Consider the following 16,928-nt stretch of genomic DNA (forward strand, 5'->3'; position numbering starts at 1 on the left):
TTATCAGTTAAAGTTTCAGCTGGAAAGAATGTTTAGAGCACTTAATCATATTTCATGGATAGAATTTATTCACTATCCGGACAAGATGGACTGATGCTGCACCCGCTATGGATTTTGCTGCCAAAGAACAACAGCATTTAAACATTTGTACAATTACAATGAACGTTAAGATAACAATGAAGAAGAACACTATCCCTTGCATTATGTTTGATCCTCGAGAACTCATCCAGCCAGTTGCCCAGTTCCACAAAGAAAAGGATGTTGGTTTTTTAAGCTTCTTGACCTCCTTTCGAATGTATATGACCAAATTGGTTATGGTTCTCTGAACTGTCAGGTATGTATGTGCAACACTTTGATCCAATCAAAGCACATGTTCCACCCTTAGCAGCTAAGATGACGCCTAATGCTAACCGATGGCCTAGTGGTATTATCGCTTGACTATTAATCCAGAAACTCAGCTAATGTTCTGGGGACCCGGGTTCGAATCCCACCACAGCAGATGGTGGAATTTGAATATAATAATAAAAATCTGGAATTAAGAATCTACTGATGACCATGAATCCATTGTCAATTGTCAGAAAAACTCATCTGGTTCACTAAAGTCCTTTAGAGAAGGAAATCTGCCTTCCTTACCTTGTCTGGCCTACATGTGACTCCAGAGCCACGGCAATGTGGTTGACTTTCAACTGCTCTCTGAAATGGCCTAGCAAGCCAGTTGTTCATGCAGGCAGCCCACCACCTTCTCAAGGGCAACTAGGGATGGGCAATAAATGCTGGCCCAGCCAGTGATGCCCATGTCCCACGAATGAATTTAAAAATAATTGAATTAAAAGAATGACCAGTGAGGGAGAAGGGGGTCCGCTGCCACTCTGCCTGTGATCGGTGGGGAGGGGCCCGCAATCAGTCTGGATGGTGGAGGGGGTGGGGTATAAAGGGATCAGTAATGTTGGGGGTTTGGGGCAATGTCTGTGGGGAACAGGTGGAGGCATTATCCGGCCCAGAAGCGATGTGGCAGGGGAGCCGCATTCTATCTTTTTTTTCCTGCCATGCGCAGTTGGAGGCGCCAATTGGAGCTGCAGGATTTTGGGTGTGTTAAGTCCCACCCACAGGCTTGTGCAGCGCCATTTGGAATCACTGATATTTTTACAGGCAGAGTGTGCATGGTGGGTGCCTGAGAAATGGTCTAAAAGTCAGATCTGAAACACTCCCAGTTTCAAGTCCGCCCAGCATTTAGAATCAAAATGGTAAAATAGGGCCCACAATATCCCTTTTGGTTTCGATTCTGCTTCATTCAAAATAAGGCTGGGTGCTGGAGTGGATGTGTTAAAAACAGGTGAATTCCTATTCATGTGACCTGGCCTACCTGTACAAGATCTATTTCTATAAAGCTCTACTCTATCACAATCTCTAGGAAGACCCAAAGCTACTGCCTTATGATCTCTAAAAGGCTGAGTAAGCTGATTCCATACAATTAAATCTGACCGTGATAGAGGCACTGGATGGAGAGGTATCCCTCCCTCCACATGTATAGGAACATATTGGCTGTTCTAGCATAATTGTATGCCATATACAGATAAGTATTATAGTATGCAGTTCCGGATGGACTGTCTGTGTTAAACATAATAAATTCAACATCAAGAGAACAGAAAAAGTTTGCAATCATTTTGATAATTATCAACTGATGATCTCAATATTATCTTTTATATCTCCCAGCTGATGGTCAATATTAAAGAAGATAAAAATTAATTTACAGAACCGCGCCACCATTATGCCACCTTAAATTTCAAGTCTTGGCCTTGACAATCCGTCTTGGGATTTGATTGTTGATTTTTATGTTCTGTTGACTGCAGTTCTCCAGATAGCTTCATACAAATTCTGTAAACACAAACAAAGTGCCCTGAGGCACTTGAGTTAGTATTACATTAACTAAATCATTTCTCTTTCTTCAACTCTAATATTACCCTGATTTCCCAGTGCCATAATCTGGCCTAATCTAATAACTCGTCTGCAAAACCAAATTAACCCTATTATCAGTAGTGTGGCTACAAAAGCCATAATGATCCTCTGTTCTACAAGATTATCCACCCTCTGGGACAATTTCGTTATTGCTGGAGTGCTCATTAGGGTATGGTTGCAGGTGTGTCCGGTGTCACCATTGCGGACTGTACTTCTCATCAGTTAGGGCGCATGTTAGTCCAGTGACAAATACACTAAAAGACCCTTCCCATTGGACCCCTAACCCTTTATCTGTCAAGAGTTTCACCATTACCTTATCCCCTGGTTTAGGTCATGTAGGAGTGTTTTCCTCTGCCAATTTTATTCAATCTCTATGCTGCTGTTGAAGGATCACTTGCCTTTTGAGAGAATGTAAACAGTCTACTAAATCTCTCATACACTGAAACACTAATTCTCTGCCAACTTCAAGTTCTCCTCCCCTGTTATTACATCTTCCGGGAGGTGCATTGTCCTACCAATCATCAGTTCAAAAGGAGTTCATCCTGTTCCTCGGGATGGAGTGGCTCTCTCTCGCAATAATATTGCAGGCAAAGCCTGTAATCAATTGTTTCCTTCTTCTAAAATGGCTTTGGCTAAACTATTCTTCAATGTTCAGTTCATTTGTTCTACCATTCCTAAGCTCTGTGGATAATATGGTATGTGAAAGCTTTGTTTTATCCCCAACATTCGACAAACTTCTCTTAAAACACTTCTTGTTAAATGAATTCCCTGGTCTGAGTCGAACTGAAGAGGCATTCTCTACCTCGGTATTATCTCATTCGCCAATATCAAAGCTACAATTTTGGCTGTGGCATTTTTACATGGGAAAGCTTCAACCCATCAAGTAAACTGATCAATAATGACGAAACAATAGGCCTCCCCTTTTATCCTAGGTAGTGGTCCTGTGAAATCCATCTGCAGATATTCTCATGGTCCTTTGGGTCTCGGCTGGTTCCCCATTTTAACCTTGCAATGACGACTCGTTCTACCGGGGCACACTGCAAACATCTTTGACAGAATTTCACTACAATTTCCCCCATTCCTTTGCAGCACCAACAATTTCCAATTAAATTGACCATCTTACCTCTGCATGTGTGGGCTCATCCATGGTCCACTTTTAACAAAGTTTGCTGTACTGCTTCTGATGCTATTATTTTCCCTTTTCTCCTCCATATGCCATCTTGACCTTTTTGCCCCACTCGTTTTTCCCACTTCTTCTTCTCTTCCTCTGACACTTTTAATTGTACTTGCCTCACATCAATGTCTGTATTATCACTAACTTGTAATGTTGGCACACCTGCTGTTTGTGTTCCCTTCGAAATTTGTTCTAGCAAATCTTTTGCTGCCCTGTCGGCTTGACTGTTTCCAATCTGGGCTTGACTCTTAATTTTCTTATGTGCCTGTACTTTGATTACAGTTGTTTCTAAAGGACTACGGGCTGCTTGGATTAGATCTCTAATCAAATTTTTATGGAATACATGTCCACCGCTTGAGGTAATGAAACCTCGTCTGTTCCAAGCTATTGTATGGCCATGAATTACCCCAAAAGCATACTGACTATCTGTATAGATGCTAACTCATTTTCCTGTACCCCATTCTGAAGCTTTAGTTAAAGCTAACAACTCTGCTATTTGTGCCGAATTACTTCCTGGGATTTGTTCTCCTGCAATCACTGTTCCTTCGTCATCTACCACTGGCCATGCGGTGTGGGGTTCTCCATTAACATATTTTCTAGCCCCATCTACATATAGGTTAATCACCCCATCACCTTTGAGTGGTTCTTCTGCTAAACCTTCACTTCCTCCCTCATTCACTTCAGCTACACATTCATATTCTGTTCCTTATATTGTCAATCCTCCTGCAGGATTTTTCTTTACATCCCTGCTGATTTCTACATGTCTATCTCCTGGTAAGAAATTTGCTTTCCATTTTGAATGTCTTCCATCAGAAACTCCTTTTAATCTCCCTGCTTCTAAAAGTTGGACAATTGTGTGTGGACTGTGGAGACATATTTTTCCATTCAAGGCGAATGGCACTGAAACGCTTACTGCCCATGAGGCACAGGCTAGTGCTCTCACACACCGATGCATACCTCTAGTAACTGAATCTGGTTGGGTTGAGTAGAAGCCCAGTGGTCTTCAGCTGTCTCCATGTTTTTGGGTTACCACTATGGCTTGCATTCCATAATTTTCCTGACAAAAAATGTGAAATGGTTTCGCGAGGTCTGATAATCCTAATGCAGGTGCTTTTACCATAGCTTGCTTTAAATTGGGAAAAGCCTGTGCTTCTTTCTCTCCCCATTCTATTCTTTCACTGCTAGTCCTTCCTCCTTTAATCAAATCCTGTAAAGGTTTTGCAAACACTGGATAATCTTCCACAAAATGCCTGCAATAGTTAAAAAGCTCTAACACTTGTCTTACTTGTTCTACGGTAAGTGGTCTTTGCATGTTTAGCATAGCTTTCTTTCGATCTTCTGGAATCCCTTTATTATCTTGGGATATAACATGTCCTAGGTATGTCACCTGTTCCTGTCCCAACTAAGCTTTGCTAGGATTTAGCTTGAGACCTATTTCCTGAATTGCTTGAATCACTCTGTGTACGGCTTAGCAATGTGTTATTGAACTGTCTGATACTATCAAAATGTTGTCCACATATTGCAAAATGGTGGTTTGTGCACATTCTAAGGGTTCTATTATCTGTGCCATGTATTTTTGAAAAATCGATGGAGTGTTATGAAATCCTTGTGGCAGACAGGTTCAAGTGTACTGCTGATTCCTAACTCTCAATGCAAACTTATACTGGTATTCCTCAGCTACAGGAATTGACCAAAATCCATTAGCTATGTCTAGTACTGTAAATATCGTCTGCTCTATTTAATTGCGTTCAAGATGCAAGCAGGATTCGCCACAATGGGATGCTCTCGAGTCACGTAGTGATTCAGTGCTGTATAATCGATATTAATCGATAACTGCCATCTGGCTTCCTTATTGGTCAAGCAGGTGAATTAGTCTCAGAAGAGATTTTGGTTACTACCTGCAATGATGCTTTTAACTGCCTCCATTGCTTCTGGTTTGAGAGGATATTGCCTATGTGGAGGATGAACTTTCCCACGAATTGTTATTGGAGGGACATATAAATTTCCACAATCTTGTTTGTGTTCAGTCCAAACCTGGGGATATTGTGCAGTCAAATTTCTCCATATTATTTCACTTTCCTAATTTTGTCGGAGTATTGCTACTTTAGATAAGGAGCAGCTATTCCTCTAAATTGAAGGGTCAGTCACAAGGGAACATAGGTTCAAGGTGAGGGGCAGAGGTTTGGGGGGATGTAAGGAAAAACGTTTTTACCCAGAGAGTGGTGACGGTCTGGAATGTACTGCCTGGGAGGGTGGTGGAGGCGGATTGCCTCACATCCTTTAAAAAGTATCTGGATGAGCACTTGACACATCATAACATTGAGGGCTATGGGCCAAGAGCTGGCAGATGGGTTCAGGTGTTCAGGAGTTCAGGTGACCAATGGAGGAGAATCTGAGAAGAATTGAAGAGGAACTGACTTCACTTGAGGGGAAGATATTGATGTGTCGGTGAGGACTCAATGAGCCAAAGCCTCTTCTGTGCTTTATAATTCTGTGATTCTATCTATGATTCTATGAACAGCTTTGGTGGGCAGTCTATTCTCTTCAGTAACTTAAATAAACTGCCTCACTCTCCTTTCTTCTCTTCTCTGCAGTTGCCAGACCAAGAAGATCGTGTCAATCGTAGATCTTCCAGTTCTGCAACAATGCTGGGATTCAGCGTAGATGTGTTCAGTCAGGATCTGCAATCAGACAGGGGCAACATGCACAAATACCTTTCCCACAACACCTAGTGGGAGATGCCTGGAATGTTGTTACAATTGCTGTGGCCGCCCTTGCTCTTGTACAATCTTGTCACAATCTTTCCATCATGCATATCCTGTGGCAATGCCCCCTCCCTCCCTCCCTCCCTCCCTCCCTCCCTCCCTCCCTCCCTCCCTCCCTCCAACAGAGCAGAGAAGTTTGTGCATATGTTGCAGAAGTGCCATTTCTCCATACTTAATGAGTTCAGGCAGTAAATACCAGGACCTGGAGCTTTGCCCACACCAAGCAAAGCAAAGCAATAACTTTGCTAATTTCCTCCACTGCAGCTTTGATATTCAGCTCTTCCATGTCAGGAAGGCTTTTGATTGTGTCCAGAGTTTCCTCAGTGACAGTGTTCTCCCTAGAATTCAACTCAAGGTAGTGTTCTACCCATCTCTCCAACTGTTTATTGTGATTGCAGTAACCACCCTTACCTTTGTTTTGGCAGAGCCATTTTCTTTGCTGATGGACTTGTTTCCTTTTGAATCATTTCATACATGTCCCTGACATTCTCTGTATTAAAGCACATCAGGAATTCTGGCTGAGTTTTAACCAGTAGTCATTGATGCACCGCCTAGCTCTCTGTTGGATTTTACTTCGAGCGGCTCTTAATGCATTCAGAGTTTTCTCCCTTAGATCTCTCTCTTGTAATGAGGGTGCTTGGCTTCAATGACAGGTTCCACCATAGTGATGTTGGCCTCACACTGTGAAGGAATATAGATTTGAGTATATAAGATAATGTTGACAAGGTGCATATGAAAAGGATGGTTCCCCTTGTGGGTGAGTCCAGAATGAGGGGGCACTGTTTTAAAGTTAAGGGTCGCCCTTTTAGGACAGAAATGAGGAGACATGTTTTCCTTCAGAAAAGATGTGTGACTTTGGAACTCTCTGCCTCAGAAGGCAGTGAAGGCGGGTCATTGAATATTTTTAAGGCAGAGCTAGATTCTTGTTAGGCAAGGGAATCAAAGGTTATCGGGGTAGACAGGATTGTAGAACTCAAAAACACTGCTCTGATTCAGGCAGGGATTTCATAGAGACAGAATAACGTATAGACATATTAATGCAAAGTGCCTGAAAGTTTAGAAGAATGGAGCGTTACAGTCTGTAGGAATACAATTCCATGAAGACTAATAGGCCCAAGTGATAGAGAGCCAAATAATACAACAGATTGGTAAACTAAACTACTGTTCTATTTCATCCAGCCTTTGATAATTCCACATCAAAGTAGTGGAATAATTAGCTCCGTTCTGCATGAGATCTTCTTTCTGGGACATCTTCCAAGATGGATCTTCTATCTTCCCTATCCACTGCAGCGTTGAAAGTTGGTTAATGGCCCACTTATGTTTTTAGTTTTCAGGCAGGTGTCAATGGATTGACTTGCCTCATTGCAAAGTCCTTTTGTAATACATCCAGTTGCAATGGGAATAGGTCCATCTCAGTCTCAGGCGTTGCATTACCTCTGATCTCAAATAACATATTTATTTGGTGTCTCAGTATCTGCAGTTGGGATCACATGGTTTCCAAGTACTGTTGATATGCCAGGAAATGATGACAGACTTCCCATTGTTATAGATTGATCATAATACTGTTATATACTCTCCATTACAAGTATCACACATTTACAATCTGAGAAACCTCAGTTACGCCAGTGGTGGTTGTTTTCCCAAGGTAATGATGATAGTTTTATTAATTTTCTTTATATGAAATGCTGATGATTATACATGATGTTTGATTGCTGTTTTCAGGCTTATCTGACATTCTATAAAGGGATTATCGCTGAGGAAACCGATAATGATATATTTTATCCACCATTATTTGGCACTACTCCAATATCAATTCTGCAGAAATCCTATTAATGTTTCTCTTGAAACAAAGTAACCTCATGTATATAAAGATTTGATAAAGTTTGTGGGTATTTCTCAGATTGTGGTGGGTACCTAATGTAATGGCTGAGCCCTTCCTAATGTTTAAATGGGAGGAAATTGCATGACAACACAGAAGCCATTCACGGGTTGAGGGAGATGGTGGAGAGGTGGATTTGAGTGTTGCTACCATATGTGCAGTATAGCCAGTGATGGGGAGGGACCCTTCGTATTTTCCACTCCCCACCTTCCACTACAAAGAAATCAACATCTGCTCTGTGAAAACAATGGATGTGTGTTTGGGGCCCAGACTCTCCTGCACAGCTGGTGCTGCTGGCAACAGTTGAAATTTATGCAGCATTTTTCACGGCCACCAGACACATTAAATTGCTTTACGGCCAATTAAGTACTTTTGAAGTAAAGCATAATATTGCGGATGCTGGAAATCTGAAATAAAAACAGAAAAATGCTGGATAAACTCAGCAGGTCTGGCAGCATCTGTGGAGAGTGAAACAAAGTCAATGGGCTCTATTTTACCATTTTGATTCTAAGTGCTGTGCGGACTTGAAACTGGGAGTGTTTCAGATCCGACTTTTAGAATCATTTTCAGGTGCCCCCATACGCACTCTGCCTGCAAAAATATCAGCGATTCCAAATCGCGCTGCAGAAGCCTGTGGGTGGAGCTTAACATGCCCGAAATTCTGTGGCTCCGATCGGCGCCTCCAACTGTGCATGCGCAAAAAAAATGATAGAATGCAGCTCCCCTGCCACATCGCTCCCGGACCGGATAATGCCTCCCCCTGGCCCCCACAGACATTGCCCCACTCTCCAAAAAATACTGACCCCCTTATACTCCACCCACTCTGCCACCCAGACCTATCGCGGGCATCTCCCCCCTTCCCCCTCACTGATCTAAGGCAAAGTGGCGGCAGACCCCCCTTCCCCCTCACTGATCTCAGGCAGAGTGGCAGCGGATCCCCCTTCCCCCCACTGATCTAAGGCAGAGTGGCAGCGGACACCCTTTCCTACTCACTGATCTCAGGCAGAAGGGCAGCAGACTCCCCCTCCCCCCTCACTGATCTCAAGCAGAGAGCCATCAAGCCCATCTTCCCCTCCCCACTCTCCCATCGATCTGAAGCAGAGAGCCATCGGACCCACCTCCCCCCTCCCCCACCACTGATCTCAAACAGAGAGCCGTCGGACGCTCAGCACTTACCTCCCTCATTAACTGGAGAGCCCGAATCGGACTTTTGTGGAGCATGCCTGTTTCACGTCGATTCTGGATGGATGAACATGGTGGTAAAGGGGGAAGTGCTGGTAAGGTTGGGCGTGCAGCAATTAAGTCAATTTAAATGCATGCAAATGCAAATGCATTTAAATGGCCGTTGCACCTGTTTCGGTCGCGGTCCTGATCACAGCCATTTTCAGGCATTGGTAAAGGGGGAACCAGCACGGAGGCAGGCGCAGATTGTGCTACTCGGCCTCATGCCCGATTTTACCAAGTTTTTGCACCCGAAAACAGCCACAACTTGATGGTAAATTCGGGTCCAGTGTTTCAAGCCTTTAGGACTCTTCTTGAACAAGCAAAATACCGAGGATGCTGGTAAAACTCAGCAGATGTGACAGCATCTGTAAGGAGAGAATGTAGAGTTAAAGCAGACATTTTGAGTCCTTTGACTCTTTATCATTCAGATGAAGAACCAAAGGACTCAATACATTAGCTCTATTTCTCTCTCCTTCCAGATACTGCCAGACCTGCTGAGTTTTTCCAGCATCATCTGACTCTTCTTGTCATTGTTGTAATGTAGGAAACACAAAATGAGGGCAACATTTTTAAAAATTCGTGCATGGGCTATGGGCTTCATTGGCTACCTGGTGTTGTTAAACTTCTTACTTCATTGGCTACGCCAGCATTTATTGCCAGCACCAATCACTCAAAACCCTTCATGCATCACTTTCCCCACATGTGGCAGAATCTGCAGATTGCACATTAGACTTATTAGCCACATCAAAATCCATTGAAACAAAGTGGACACAAGTCTTTTTTAAGCTTTTTATTCCATTCTTAAAGTTACAAAGCCAGGCGGACCCAACTCCATCTCCTTGCTTGCTCCAAAAACCAAATTCAAATTGAATCCAATTCATGGCCCCTCAAGAGAAACAAACAAGATCAAAGCTGACAAGAAGAGGCATTGCACCCATCTTGGGCTTGATGTTACACTTGATCTTTGAGGCACTGCCTAAGAGAAGTAGGAAGCATGACAGTCAACATGCATGCAACCAACACCCACGCACAGAAATGTAATAATCACCAGATAATCTGTTTCTGTAATGTTGATGGAGGGATAAATATTAGGCAGGACACCACGGTGAACTCCCCTGCTCTTCTTCGAAATAATGCCATAGGACTTTTTACATCCACTCGAGCAGGCAGATCTGCTGAATTTTCTACATTACAACAGCAGTTGCTACAGTTGGCTGTGGAGTGCTTTGAAGGATCTAGTATTTGTGAAAGGCAATTCTATTTTTTGTAAAGGAGGCAGTAAACAAAGTGGAAAAAATGTTTTTCATGCCCCTATGATATTTTTTGCTCTCTCTCTCCTTCTTTGGTTGCTGTCTCCAGCAGTGTCCATATAGAGGCATTCACTATGTGTGAGATGGCTGTGGAGAGAGACTCTCTTGTGGAGTGTTTGTAAAGTAAAAGCAAAAGTGGCACAGTGGTTAGCACTGCAGTCTCACAGCACCAGGGACTGCATAGGTTTCCTCTGGGTGCTCTGATTTCCTCCCACAGTCCAAAAGATGTGTTGCTTAGGTGCATTGGCTAAATTCTCCCTCAGTGTACCCGAACAGGCACCAGAGTGTGGTGACAATGGGAATTTCACAATAAGTTCATTGCAGTGTTAATGTAAGCCTACTTGTGACACTAATAAATAAAACAAAACACAGTGGACGCTGGAAATCTGAAGCAAAGATCAGAAAATGCTGGGGTGGGATGGCTGTGTGTATATATTATATATATATATGTATATATAGAGAGAAAGAGAGAGACTCTCTTGTGGAGGGTTTGTAAAATAAAAGCAAAGTACTGCGGATGCTGGAAATCTCAAAACAAAGAACAGAAAATGTTAGGGTGGGGGAAAATACTCAGTAAGTCTGGCAGCATCTGTGGAGAGAGAAAACAAGTTAATGTGTGGAGTCCAATAGATGACTCTTCTTCAGTTGAGCTACAACAATGATAAACTTCAAGAAGAGTTTGGACTGCAACCGTTAACTCGTTATCTTCTCTCTCTAGGGATGCTGCCTGAGCTTTGCTTTTGTGCAGCATATGCTGATATTTGGAGGGTTGCTTCTTCCCTGTTGCCATCGGACTTTTGAATGGACCTACCTCATATTAAGTTGATCTTTCTCAACACCCTAGCTATGACTGTAATACTACATTCTGCATTCTCTCCTTTCCTTCTCTATGTACGGTATGCTTTGCCTGTATAGTGGTGCAAGAAACAATGCTTTTCACTGTATATTAATACATATATTAATAATAAATCAAATCGTTTATGGGTGCTAACTGTATTCAAAGTGGAATTTTAAGTCTGTAACAGAAATGTTGCTTATTTGGAAGTGAAGCGGACAGAGGCTAGAAATTGAAGTTGTTCTTTCATTTTTAAATATTGTTCGACTGATAATAGTTAAGCTGCATCATTTGTTAGAGTTATATTTAAACAGTTATTAAATAAATTTTGGAGTGAAATTTTGGGGTGAAGCATCCTATCCACACATTTATGCTCAAATAGAAATTGTTGGGAGTCTGGCCTGGCTTTCCTCATGTAAGTTAGAATTTCATAGAAATTCTGGGATTTGAGTAAATTCTGGAGTTTTGGGTCCAGGACCCTAAATGATTGGAAAGGAAGCGGGGGGGGGGGGTGTCAACTAACTCCACAAATCCTAAATTAAAAAAAAGCTCTGGCTGCAGGAAAGCTGGAGTTGACTCTTTCTTCGAGGAAAGGTTGCGAACTCTGGCGCGTGGGGGTAGGAGGGGAGGGGCTGGCGCGCACGCGCCGGGCTGCAGCAGCTGTCGTTGCCACGGAGGGAGGGAGGGGAGGGCGAGTGTGACGTCACAATGGCCGGGCGTTCCCGCGGCGGGCGCGCAGGCGCACGGGCGGCCAGCTGCAGTTGTTAGTTTGTGTTGAGAGCGAGTCGCGCGGAGTTCCGGCTCTCCTGGAGGGAGGGGGGAGGGAAAATCCCGCTGCCTCTGTGCGTTCACCTCTCTACCGCCCTCGCAGCCTTTGACGTGAGTACTTTTCCTTGTTATTGTCGCCTCCCGCACGCTTTCAAATCCCTCGTTTCGCCTCGAGAGCCGCCGCCGGCTGAACCTTTTGCAGCCTTTGTGCCCTTTCTCATTGAGAATAAATCACACCCGCTACCACCCTCCCCACGGTGAGATTTTTGTTCCAACAGCACCCAGGACGGACTGTGTGCCCCATTCCCGCCCAACTGGGCTGGTTTCTCCTTTACGGGGGTTCCCTTTAAACTCTGGGGCGTTTTAGTGGCGTTTTCTTCAGAATCGCCCCCCCCCTCCATACCTATATTTTTAACCGTTTTTTTCAAAAAAAAGATATGCAACGTATCAGGAATCCGGACACAGTTGGAAGTACAATCGTCAGTCAGATGGTGAATACTTTGCCACTTTTTTTTTGTAATTTGAGTGCACCCACAGTGTGTGAAAGATTAAAATTTGTGAAAGCCAGACAGACAGGTACGGGCTTTATTTAATTCTTCAACTACCTGAGGGTGAGAGCCCTGAGAAGTGCCACATTTCTTATCCTTCGCGGGGGGGGGGGGGGGGGTGGGAGTGGGGGGAAGAGACATTCCTATAAACCAAAACCTCTTCCAAAAAAAAACAATGCGCGATGGAAATGCAGGTTTGGATGGAACAATCGTAGATAACGTTCAGGATACCCTGCTTTTTTTCTCAAAAGAAAACCATGAAATGAATTGAACTTTTAATCACAATCCCATTGAAAATGCTCGGAATGGGAAGGTCATCAAAGGGATGTCCAGACACTACATAAGGAGAGCCCCCCCTCCCAGTCAGGAATTCACTTTTACTTCTCTTCGAGCCCATCCTCGAACCAGCAGCTGCACAGCCGTTGCCATGGTTTTGCCAGTCTTGTATCTCACCAGTCCTTTATGACACATCGATTTTTTTTTAAATTCAGGATTTTGGCTGCACTCTGACCATATTGTTTACCTATCCCATTGTTGTTTCAGCTGCCTTCTACTGAATTATCTTAATTGCATTGAGGTTCATTTTAAAATGTCACACAGCGATGCCCATCTTCGAAAACTAGAATGTGATGGTGCACACCAAGCAACATTCTCTTTGTGGTGATTTAATGTTATTTCAGTTACATCGATTATCCTTTCCATCATCCGAATGTTGAAACAGTTCTTTCTTGGGTCCATTTAAACTTAAGTACATAAAATCTCTCCAGGGTTCAGAAAATACTCGTTTAAGAAACCTGTTTGCCTGCATCATGCCAATATTTATCCAAATCAGTATGCAAACTTTAATAATCTCAGGTATCTGGTGGGAGTTTATTGGCTTGGATGAAGTATGATTGAGGAGAGCATGTCCATGTTGCACACTTTTTTCATAGGGATATGATGGGGGGGACGGGACACATCACGCTTGTATGTAATTGTTTAAGACTGGAATTGGTGCTTTGGTTGGGTTTAGATTATACCATTTATACTATTTTATTTCAACTATTATAAAGCGGGGAGGTTGATTTCCCCCTCTACCCCCCCCCCCCCCCGAACTAACACCAAAATCCCAAAAGGGTTTCGTCTCATAATCTGTAACATGTAGTGTGACCTGTGCTTCAGCAACTTCTTTAACAATGATGAAATACAAAAATATCTGACGCACTCTAAAATCAACTCGTAACAATGTATTTATCTAACAGTGAATAACCTTACTAAACTATTAACATACCGAATAAAACAAGATTTTAATGGTATCCTGTTCCAATAAATACAATTCCCATTCATTAACAAAACAAAAGAATTTAGTTACACTCTAAATTGCAACCAGGTTTTGTGTCTTCTGGAACATCTGGGAAGGGCCTTCTCTGTTGATTCTTCTTTGGTACCTTTGCTATCCAGATGGGGCTTTGAGCTAAGAGCTGGGGCAGTTGCTCACTCCTTTTTGTCCCACTGCCCTTTTTTTTTTAATACTTGTATGACATATCAATATTTCCCACAATAGGATTGGCCCTAGGTTGTCAATTTTTTTGGCAAAACAATTAAACCAAATCAAATTAATTGAGGGACAAATCAAAAGGGGCAGTGCCCGAAACAATAGACAAAGTAGATGGGAAACTTAAAACATCAAACTAAAATGTGATTAAAGGGGTTGATGACGCACCCCAATCCCAGTGCTGCCCAGCGGGCATGGAAAGCCTCAACAATGTCCTCGGACACTGCATACTTCCTCTCCAGGGACACTGGCTGCGAATGTAGCCGCAGTATAGGGCAGACAGTTGGGTCGGATGACCCTCCTCTGTCACCCGCTGCCTGGACCTGTTTAAGGCAAATTTAGCCAGGCCCAAGAGCAGGTTCATGAAGAGGTCCTCCGCCTTCCCCACCCCCCTCCACACCGGTGTCTGTAGATCAGGAGCGTGGGACTGAAGTGCAAACAAAACATCAAGATTTTTTAAGTAACTAAAAAGGGTGTGCTGCCTATGACATTCAACGTAGATATGGCTCATGGACTCCATAAGTTTGCAACAAGGGCAGATCTCTTGGGAGCCTGTGAACTAGTGTAACCTTCGATTGTATGGAACTGCTGCATACACCACCCTCCACCCCAAGATAGTGGGGGAGGATCCCTCTGTTGTGGGAAATCACCACTCGGAGTAAGACTTAAAGATTCAACATGCAGTTTATTGGACAAAGCTTTGGGAGAAGTGCTTGGCACCCCGCAGTGCATGCAGTCAACTTTTCCATTTTAGAGCGGCGGTTAGCCTTTTGTACACTTTAATCATGCAGACAACAGCAGTTATCTCATCATTAGCTTTGGGTGGTTACACACATTAGCCAATTAGGTCCCCTAGCAACAATGAGTTTCCAAAACCTTTCCTTCGAAAACAACCGTTAACTAAAACCCACAACTTATTGTTTCGGTTCCGCTTTTTATACAAAAATATGTAGCTCAAAAGTTAGTTCGTTATTGAGTCAGCAACATTAACCACAGAGCCCAGTAGTCACGTACACATTGGTTTCCAAAAGTCACCGTCTTAATTTTACTCCAGCACCTTCATTGGAGACCACTGCCGCTGGATGGCATCAGGGCCTGTCAAGGTGTATCTGGGCGACGGGCAAGGAGACGGTAGTCGAAGGTGTGCAGCAGCAGTCCGTACAGGAAACGCTTCCATGCAGTGACAAAGGGCACAGAGGGCATTTCCGCGAGGTGGCTCGAGCTGTGAAGCACCTGACCCATGGGAAGGGGGGGAGGTCCAGGTTTTTGGCCAATGTGAAATTTCATCTGAGCAGGGGTACGCTCAGATGGGATCCCACCGCACAGTTGCGTGCCTCCTTGAGACTTCGGGTCCAAGCGCAACCGTTCTAAGGTCTTAAATAGCATTGGCTGCGTGCCGGTCAGCCACCCCTGTGCACTGTGAGCTCGTGGAGGTTCATCCAACCCACACCTCCACCACCCAGCACATCCTCGACCCTGGTCGCTCGGCATCCACAGCCCTCCACTCTGCCAGCCACCTGAAGTTATATTGGTGGAGGAGCAGATTCCTGAGCAGCAGCTCACGATCGATAGTTGCTGCTCCAGACGGGGGAGAGCAGTGGTGCGAGGCAATCATGTTCCAGACTTTGAGCAGTTCCTGGTAAAAGAGGGGCAACGTTTGCAAGGAATTCCGAAGACCTTCCAGATCTATGTACAAAAGCTGCACGTCATAATTCAGGCCATGCACTTAGAACATAGAAAGCCACAGCACAAACAGGCCCTTCGGCCCACAAGTTGCGCCGATCACATCCCCACCTCTAGGCCTATCTATAGCCCTCAATCCCATTAAATCCCATGTACTCATCCAGAAGTCTCTTAAAAGACCCCAACGAGTTTGCCTCCACCACCACCGACGTCAGCCGATTCCACTCACCCACCACCCTCTGAGTGAAAAACTTACCCCTGACATCTCCTCTGTACCTACCCCCCAGCACCTTAAACCTGTGTCCTCTCGTAGCAACCATTTCAGCCCTTGGAAATAGCCTCTGAGAGTCTACCCTATCCAGACCTCTCAACACTTGGCGGAAGAAATACGTCGCCAGGGCACACCATAGTGGAGGAGTAAAGGTATCTCTGTAGGATCTGAAGGCAGAAGGTTGCCACCTGGGTGCGAAGCCACACCAGCACCTGACCCCTCCCTACCTCCCTAAGCGGGAGATTCAGAACTGCAACAGTGCAGCTTATTTTCCCAGAAGAACCAGACAAAGGTTCTCTGGATGTTTGTGACAAAGTCAGGGGGAGGGGTCAAAGTGACCAGCTGGAACCACAGCATGGAGGCAATCAGTTGGTTTATGACAAGAACTCGTGCCCTGTAAGACAGCGCTCGGAGCAGTCCTGTCCAGCGACTCAGGCGAGTGGTGACTTTGGCCTCCAGCTCTTGCCAGTTCGCTGGCCTAGATTCCTCAGCTGGGCAATGATGGACTCCCAAGTGGATGCTGGTCTTGTTCCAGGTGAAAGGCCTGAGCTCCTCTGTAAGGGGGTCCATCTGCCACAGACCGATCAGGAGTCGGGAGAACTTGACCCAGGTGATCCTGGTAGAGGATGCGGCAAAGTACACGATCTGACACTATTGCATCGCAGGCGGGCCCTGATGCCATCCAGCAGCCGAGGTCCCCAATGGAGGAATCCTCCCTCACCATCTTGGGGACCTGGGGTGGAGGGTGGTGTATGCAGCAGTTTCATACAATCGAAGGTTACACCAGTTCACGGGCTCCCAAGAGATATGCCCTTGTTGCAAACGTATGGAGTCCGTGAGCCACATCTATGTTGAATGTTATAGGCTGCATCCAGCCGAGTCTATGAACATGAGCATGTCATCAGCGTAAACTGACAGGTTGTCAAAGCCATCAGATTTAAATTTAATAGGTTCTTGGTATCTAAGTGCCTAATTCAAATT

General features: G+C 44.4%; 1 protein-coding gene across 1 annotated transcript in view; it reads left to right on the forward strand.

Annotated features, from left to right (window-relative positions):
• Positions 1-11,940: 11,940 nt before the first annotated feature.
• Positions 11,941-16,928, forward strand: part of LOC144498672 (uncharacterized) — an 89,912-nt gene continuing 84,924 nt past the window's right edge. The window contains exon 1 of the mRNA XM_078220133.1: positions 11,941-12,022. The gene's annotated coding sequence lies outside the window, so the exon portion shown is untranslated. The remainder of the gene's footprint in view (positions 12,023-16,928) is intronic.

This window comes from Mustelus asterias, chromosome 9 (assembly GCF_964213995.1).
Source record: "Mustelus asterias chromosome 9, sMusAst1.hap1.1, whole genome shotgun sequence".
NCBI classification, from domain to species: Eukaryota; Metazoa; Chordata; class Chondrichthyes; order Carcharhiniformes; family Triakidae; genus Mustelus; species Mustelus asterias.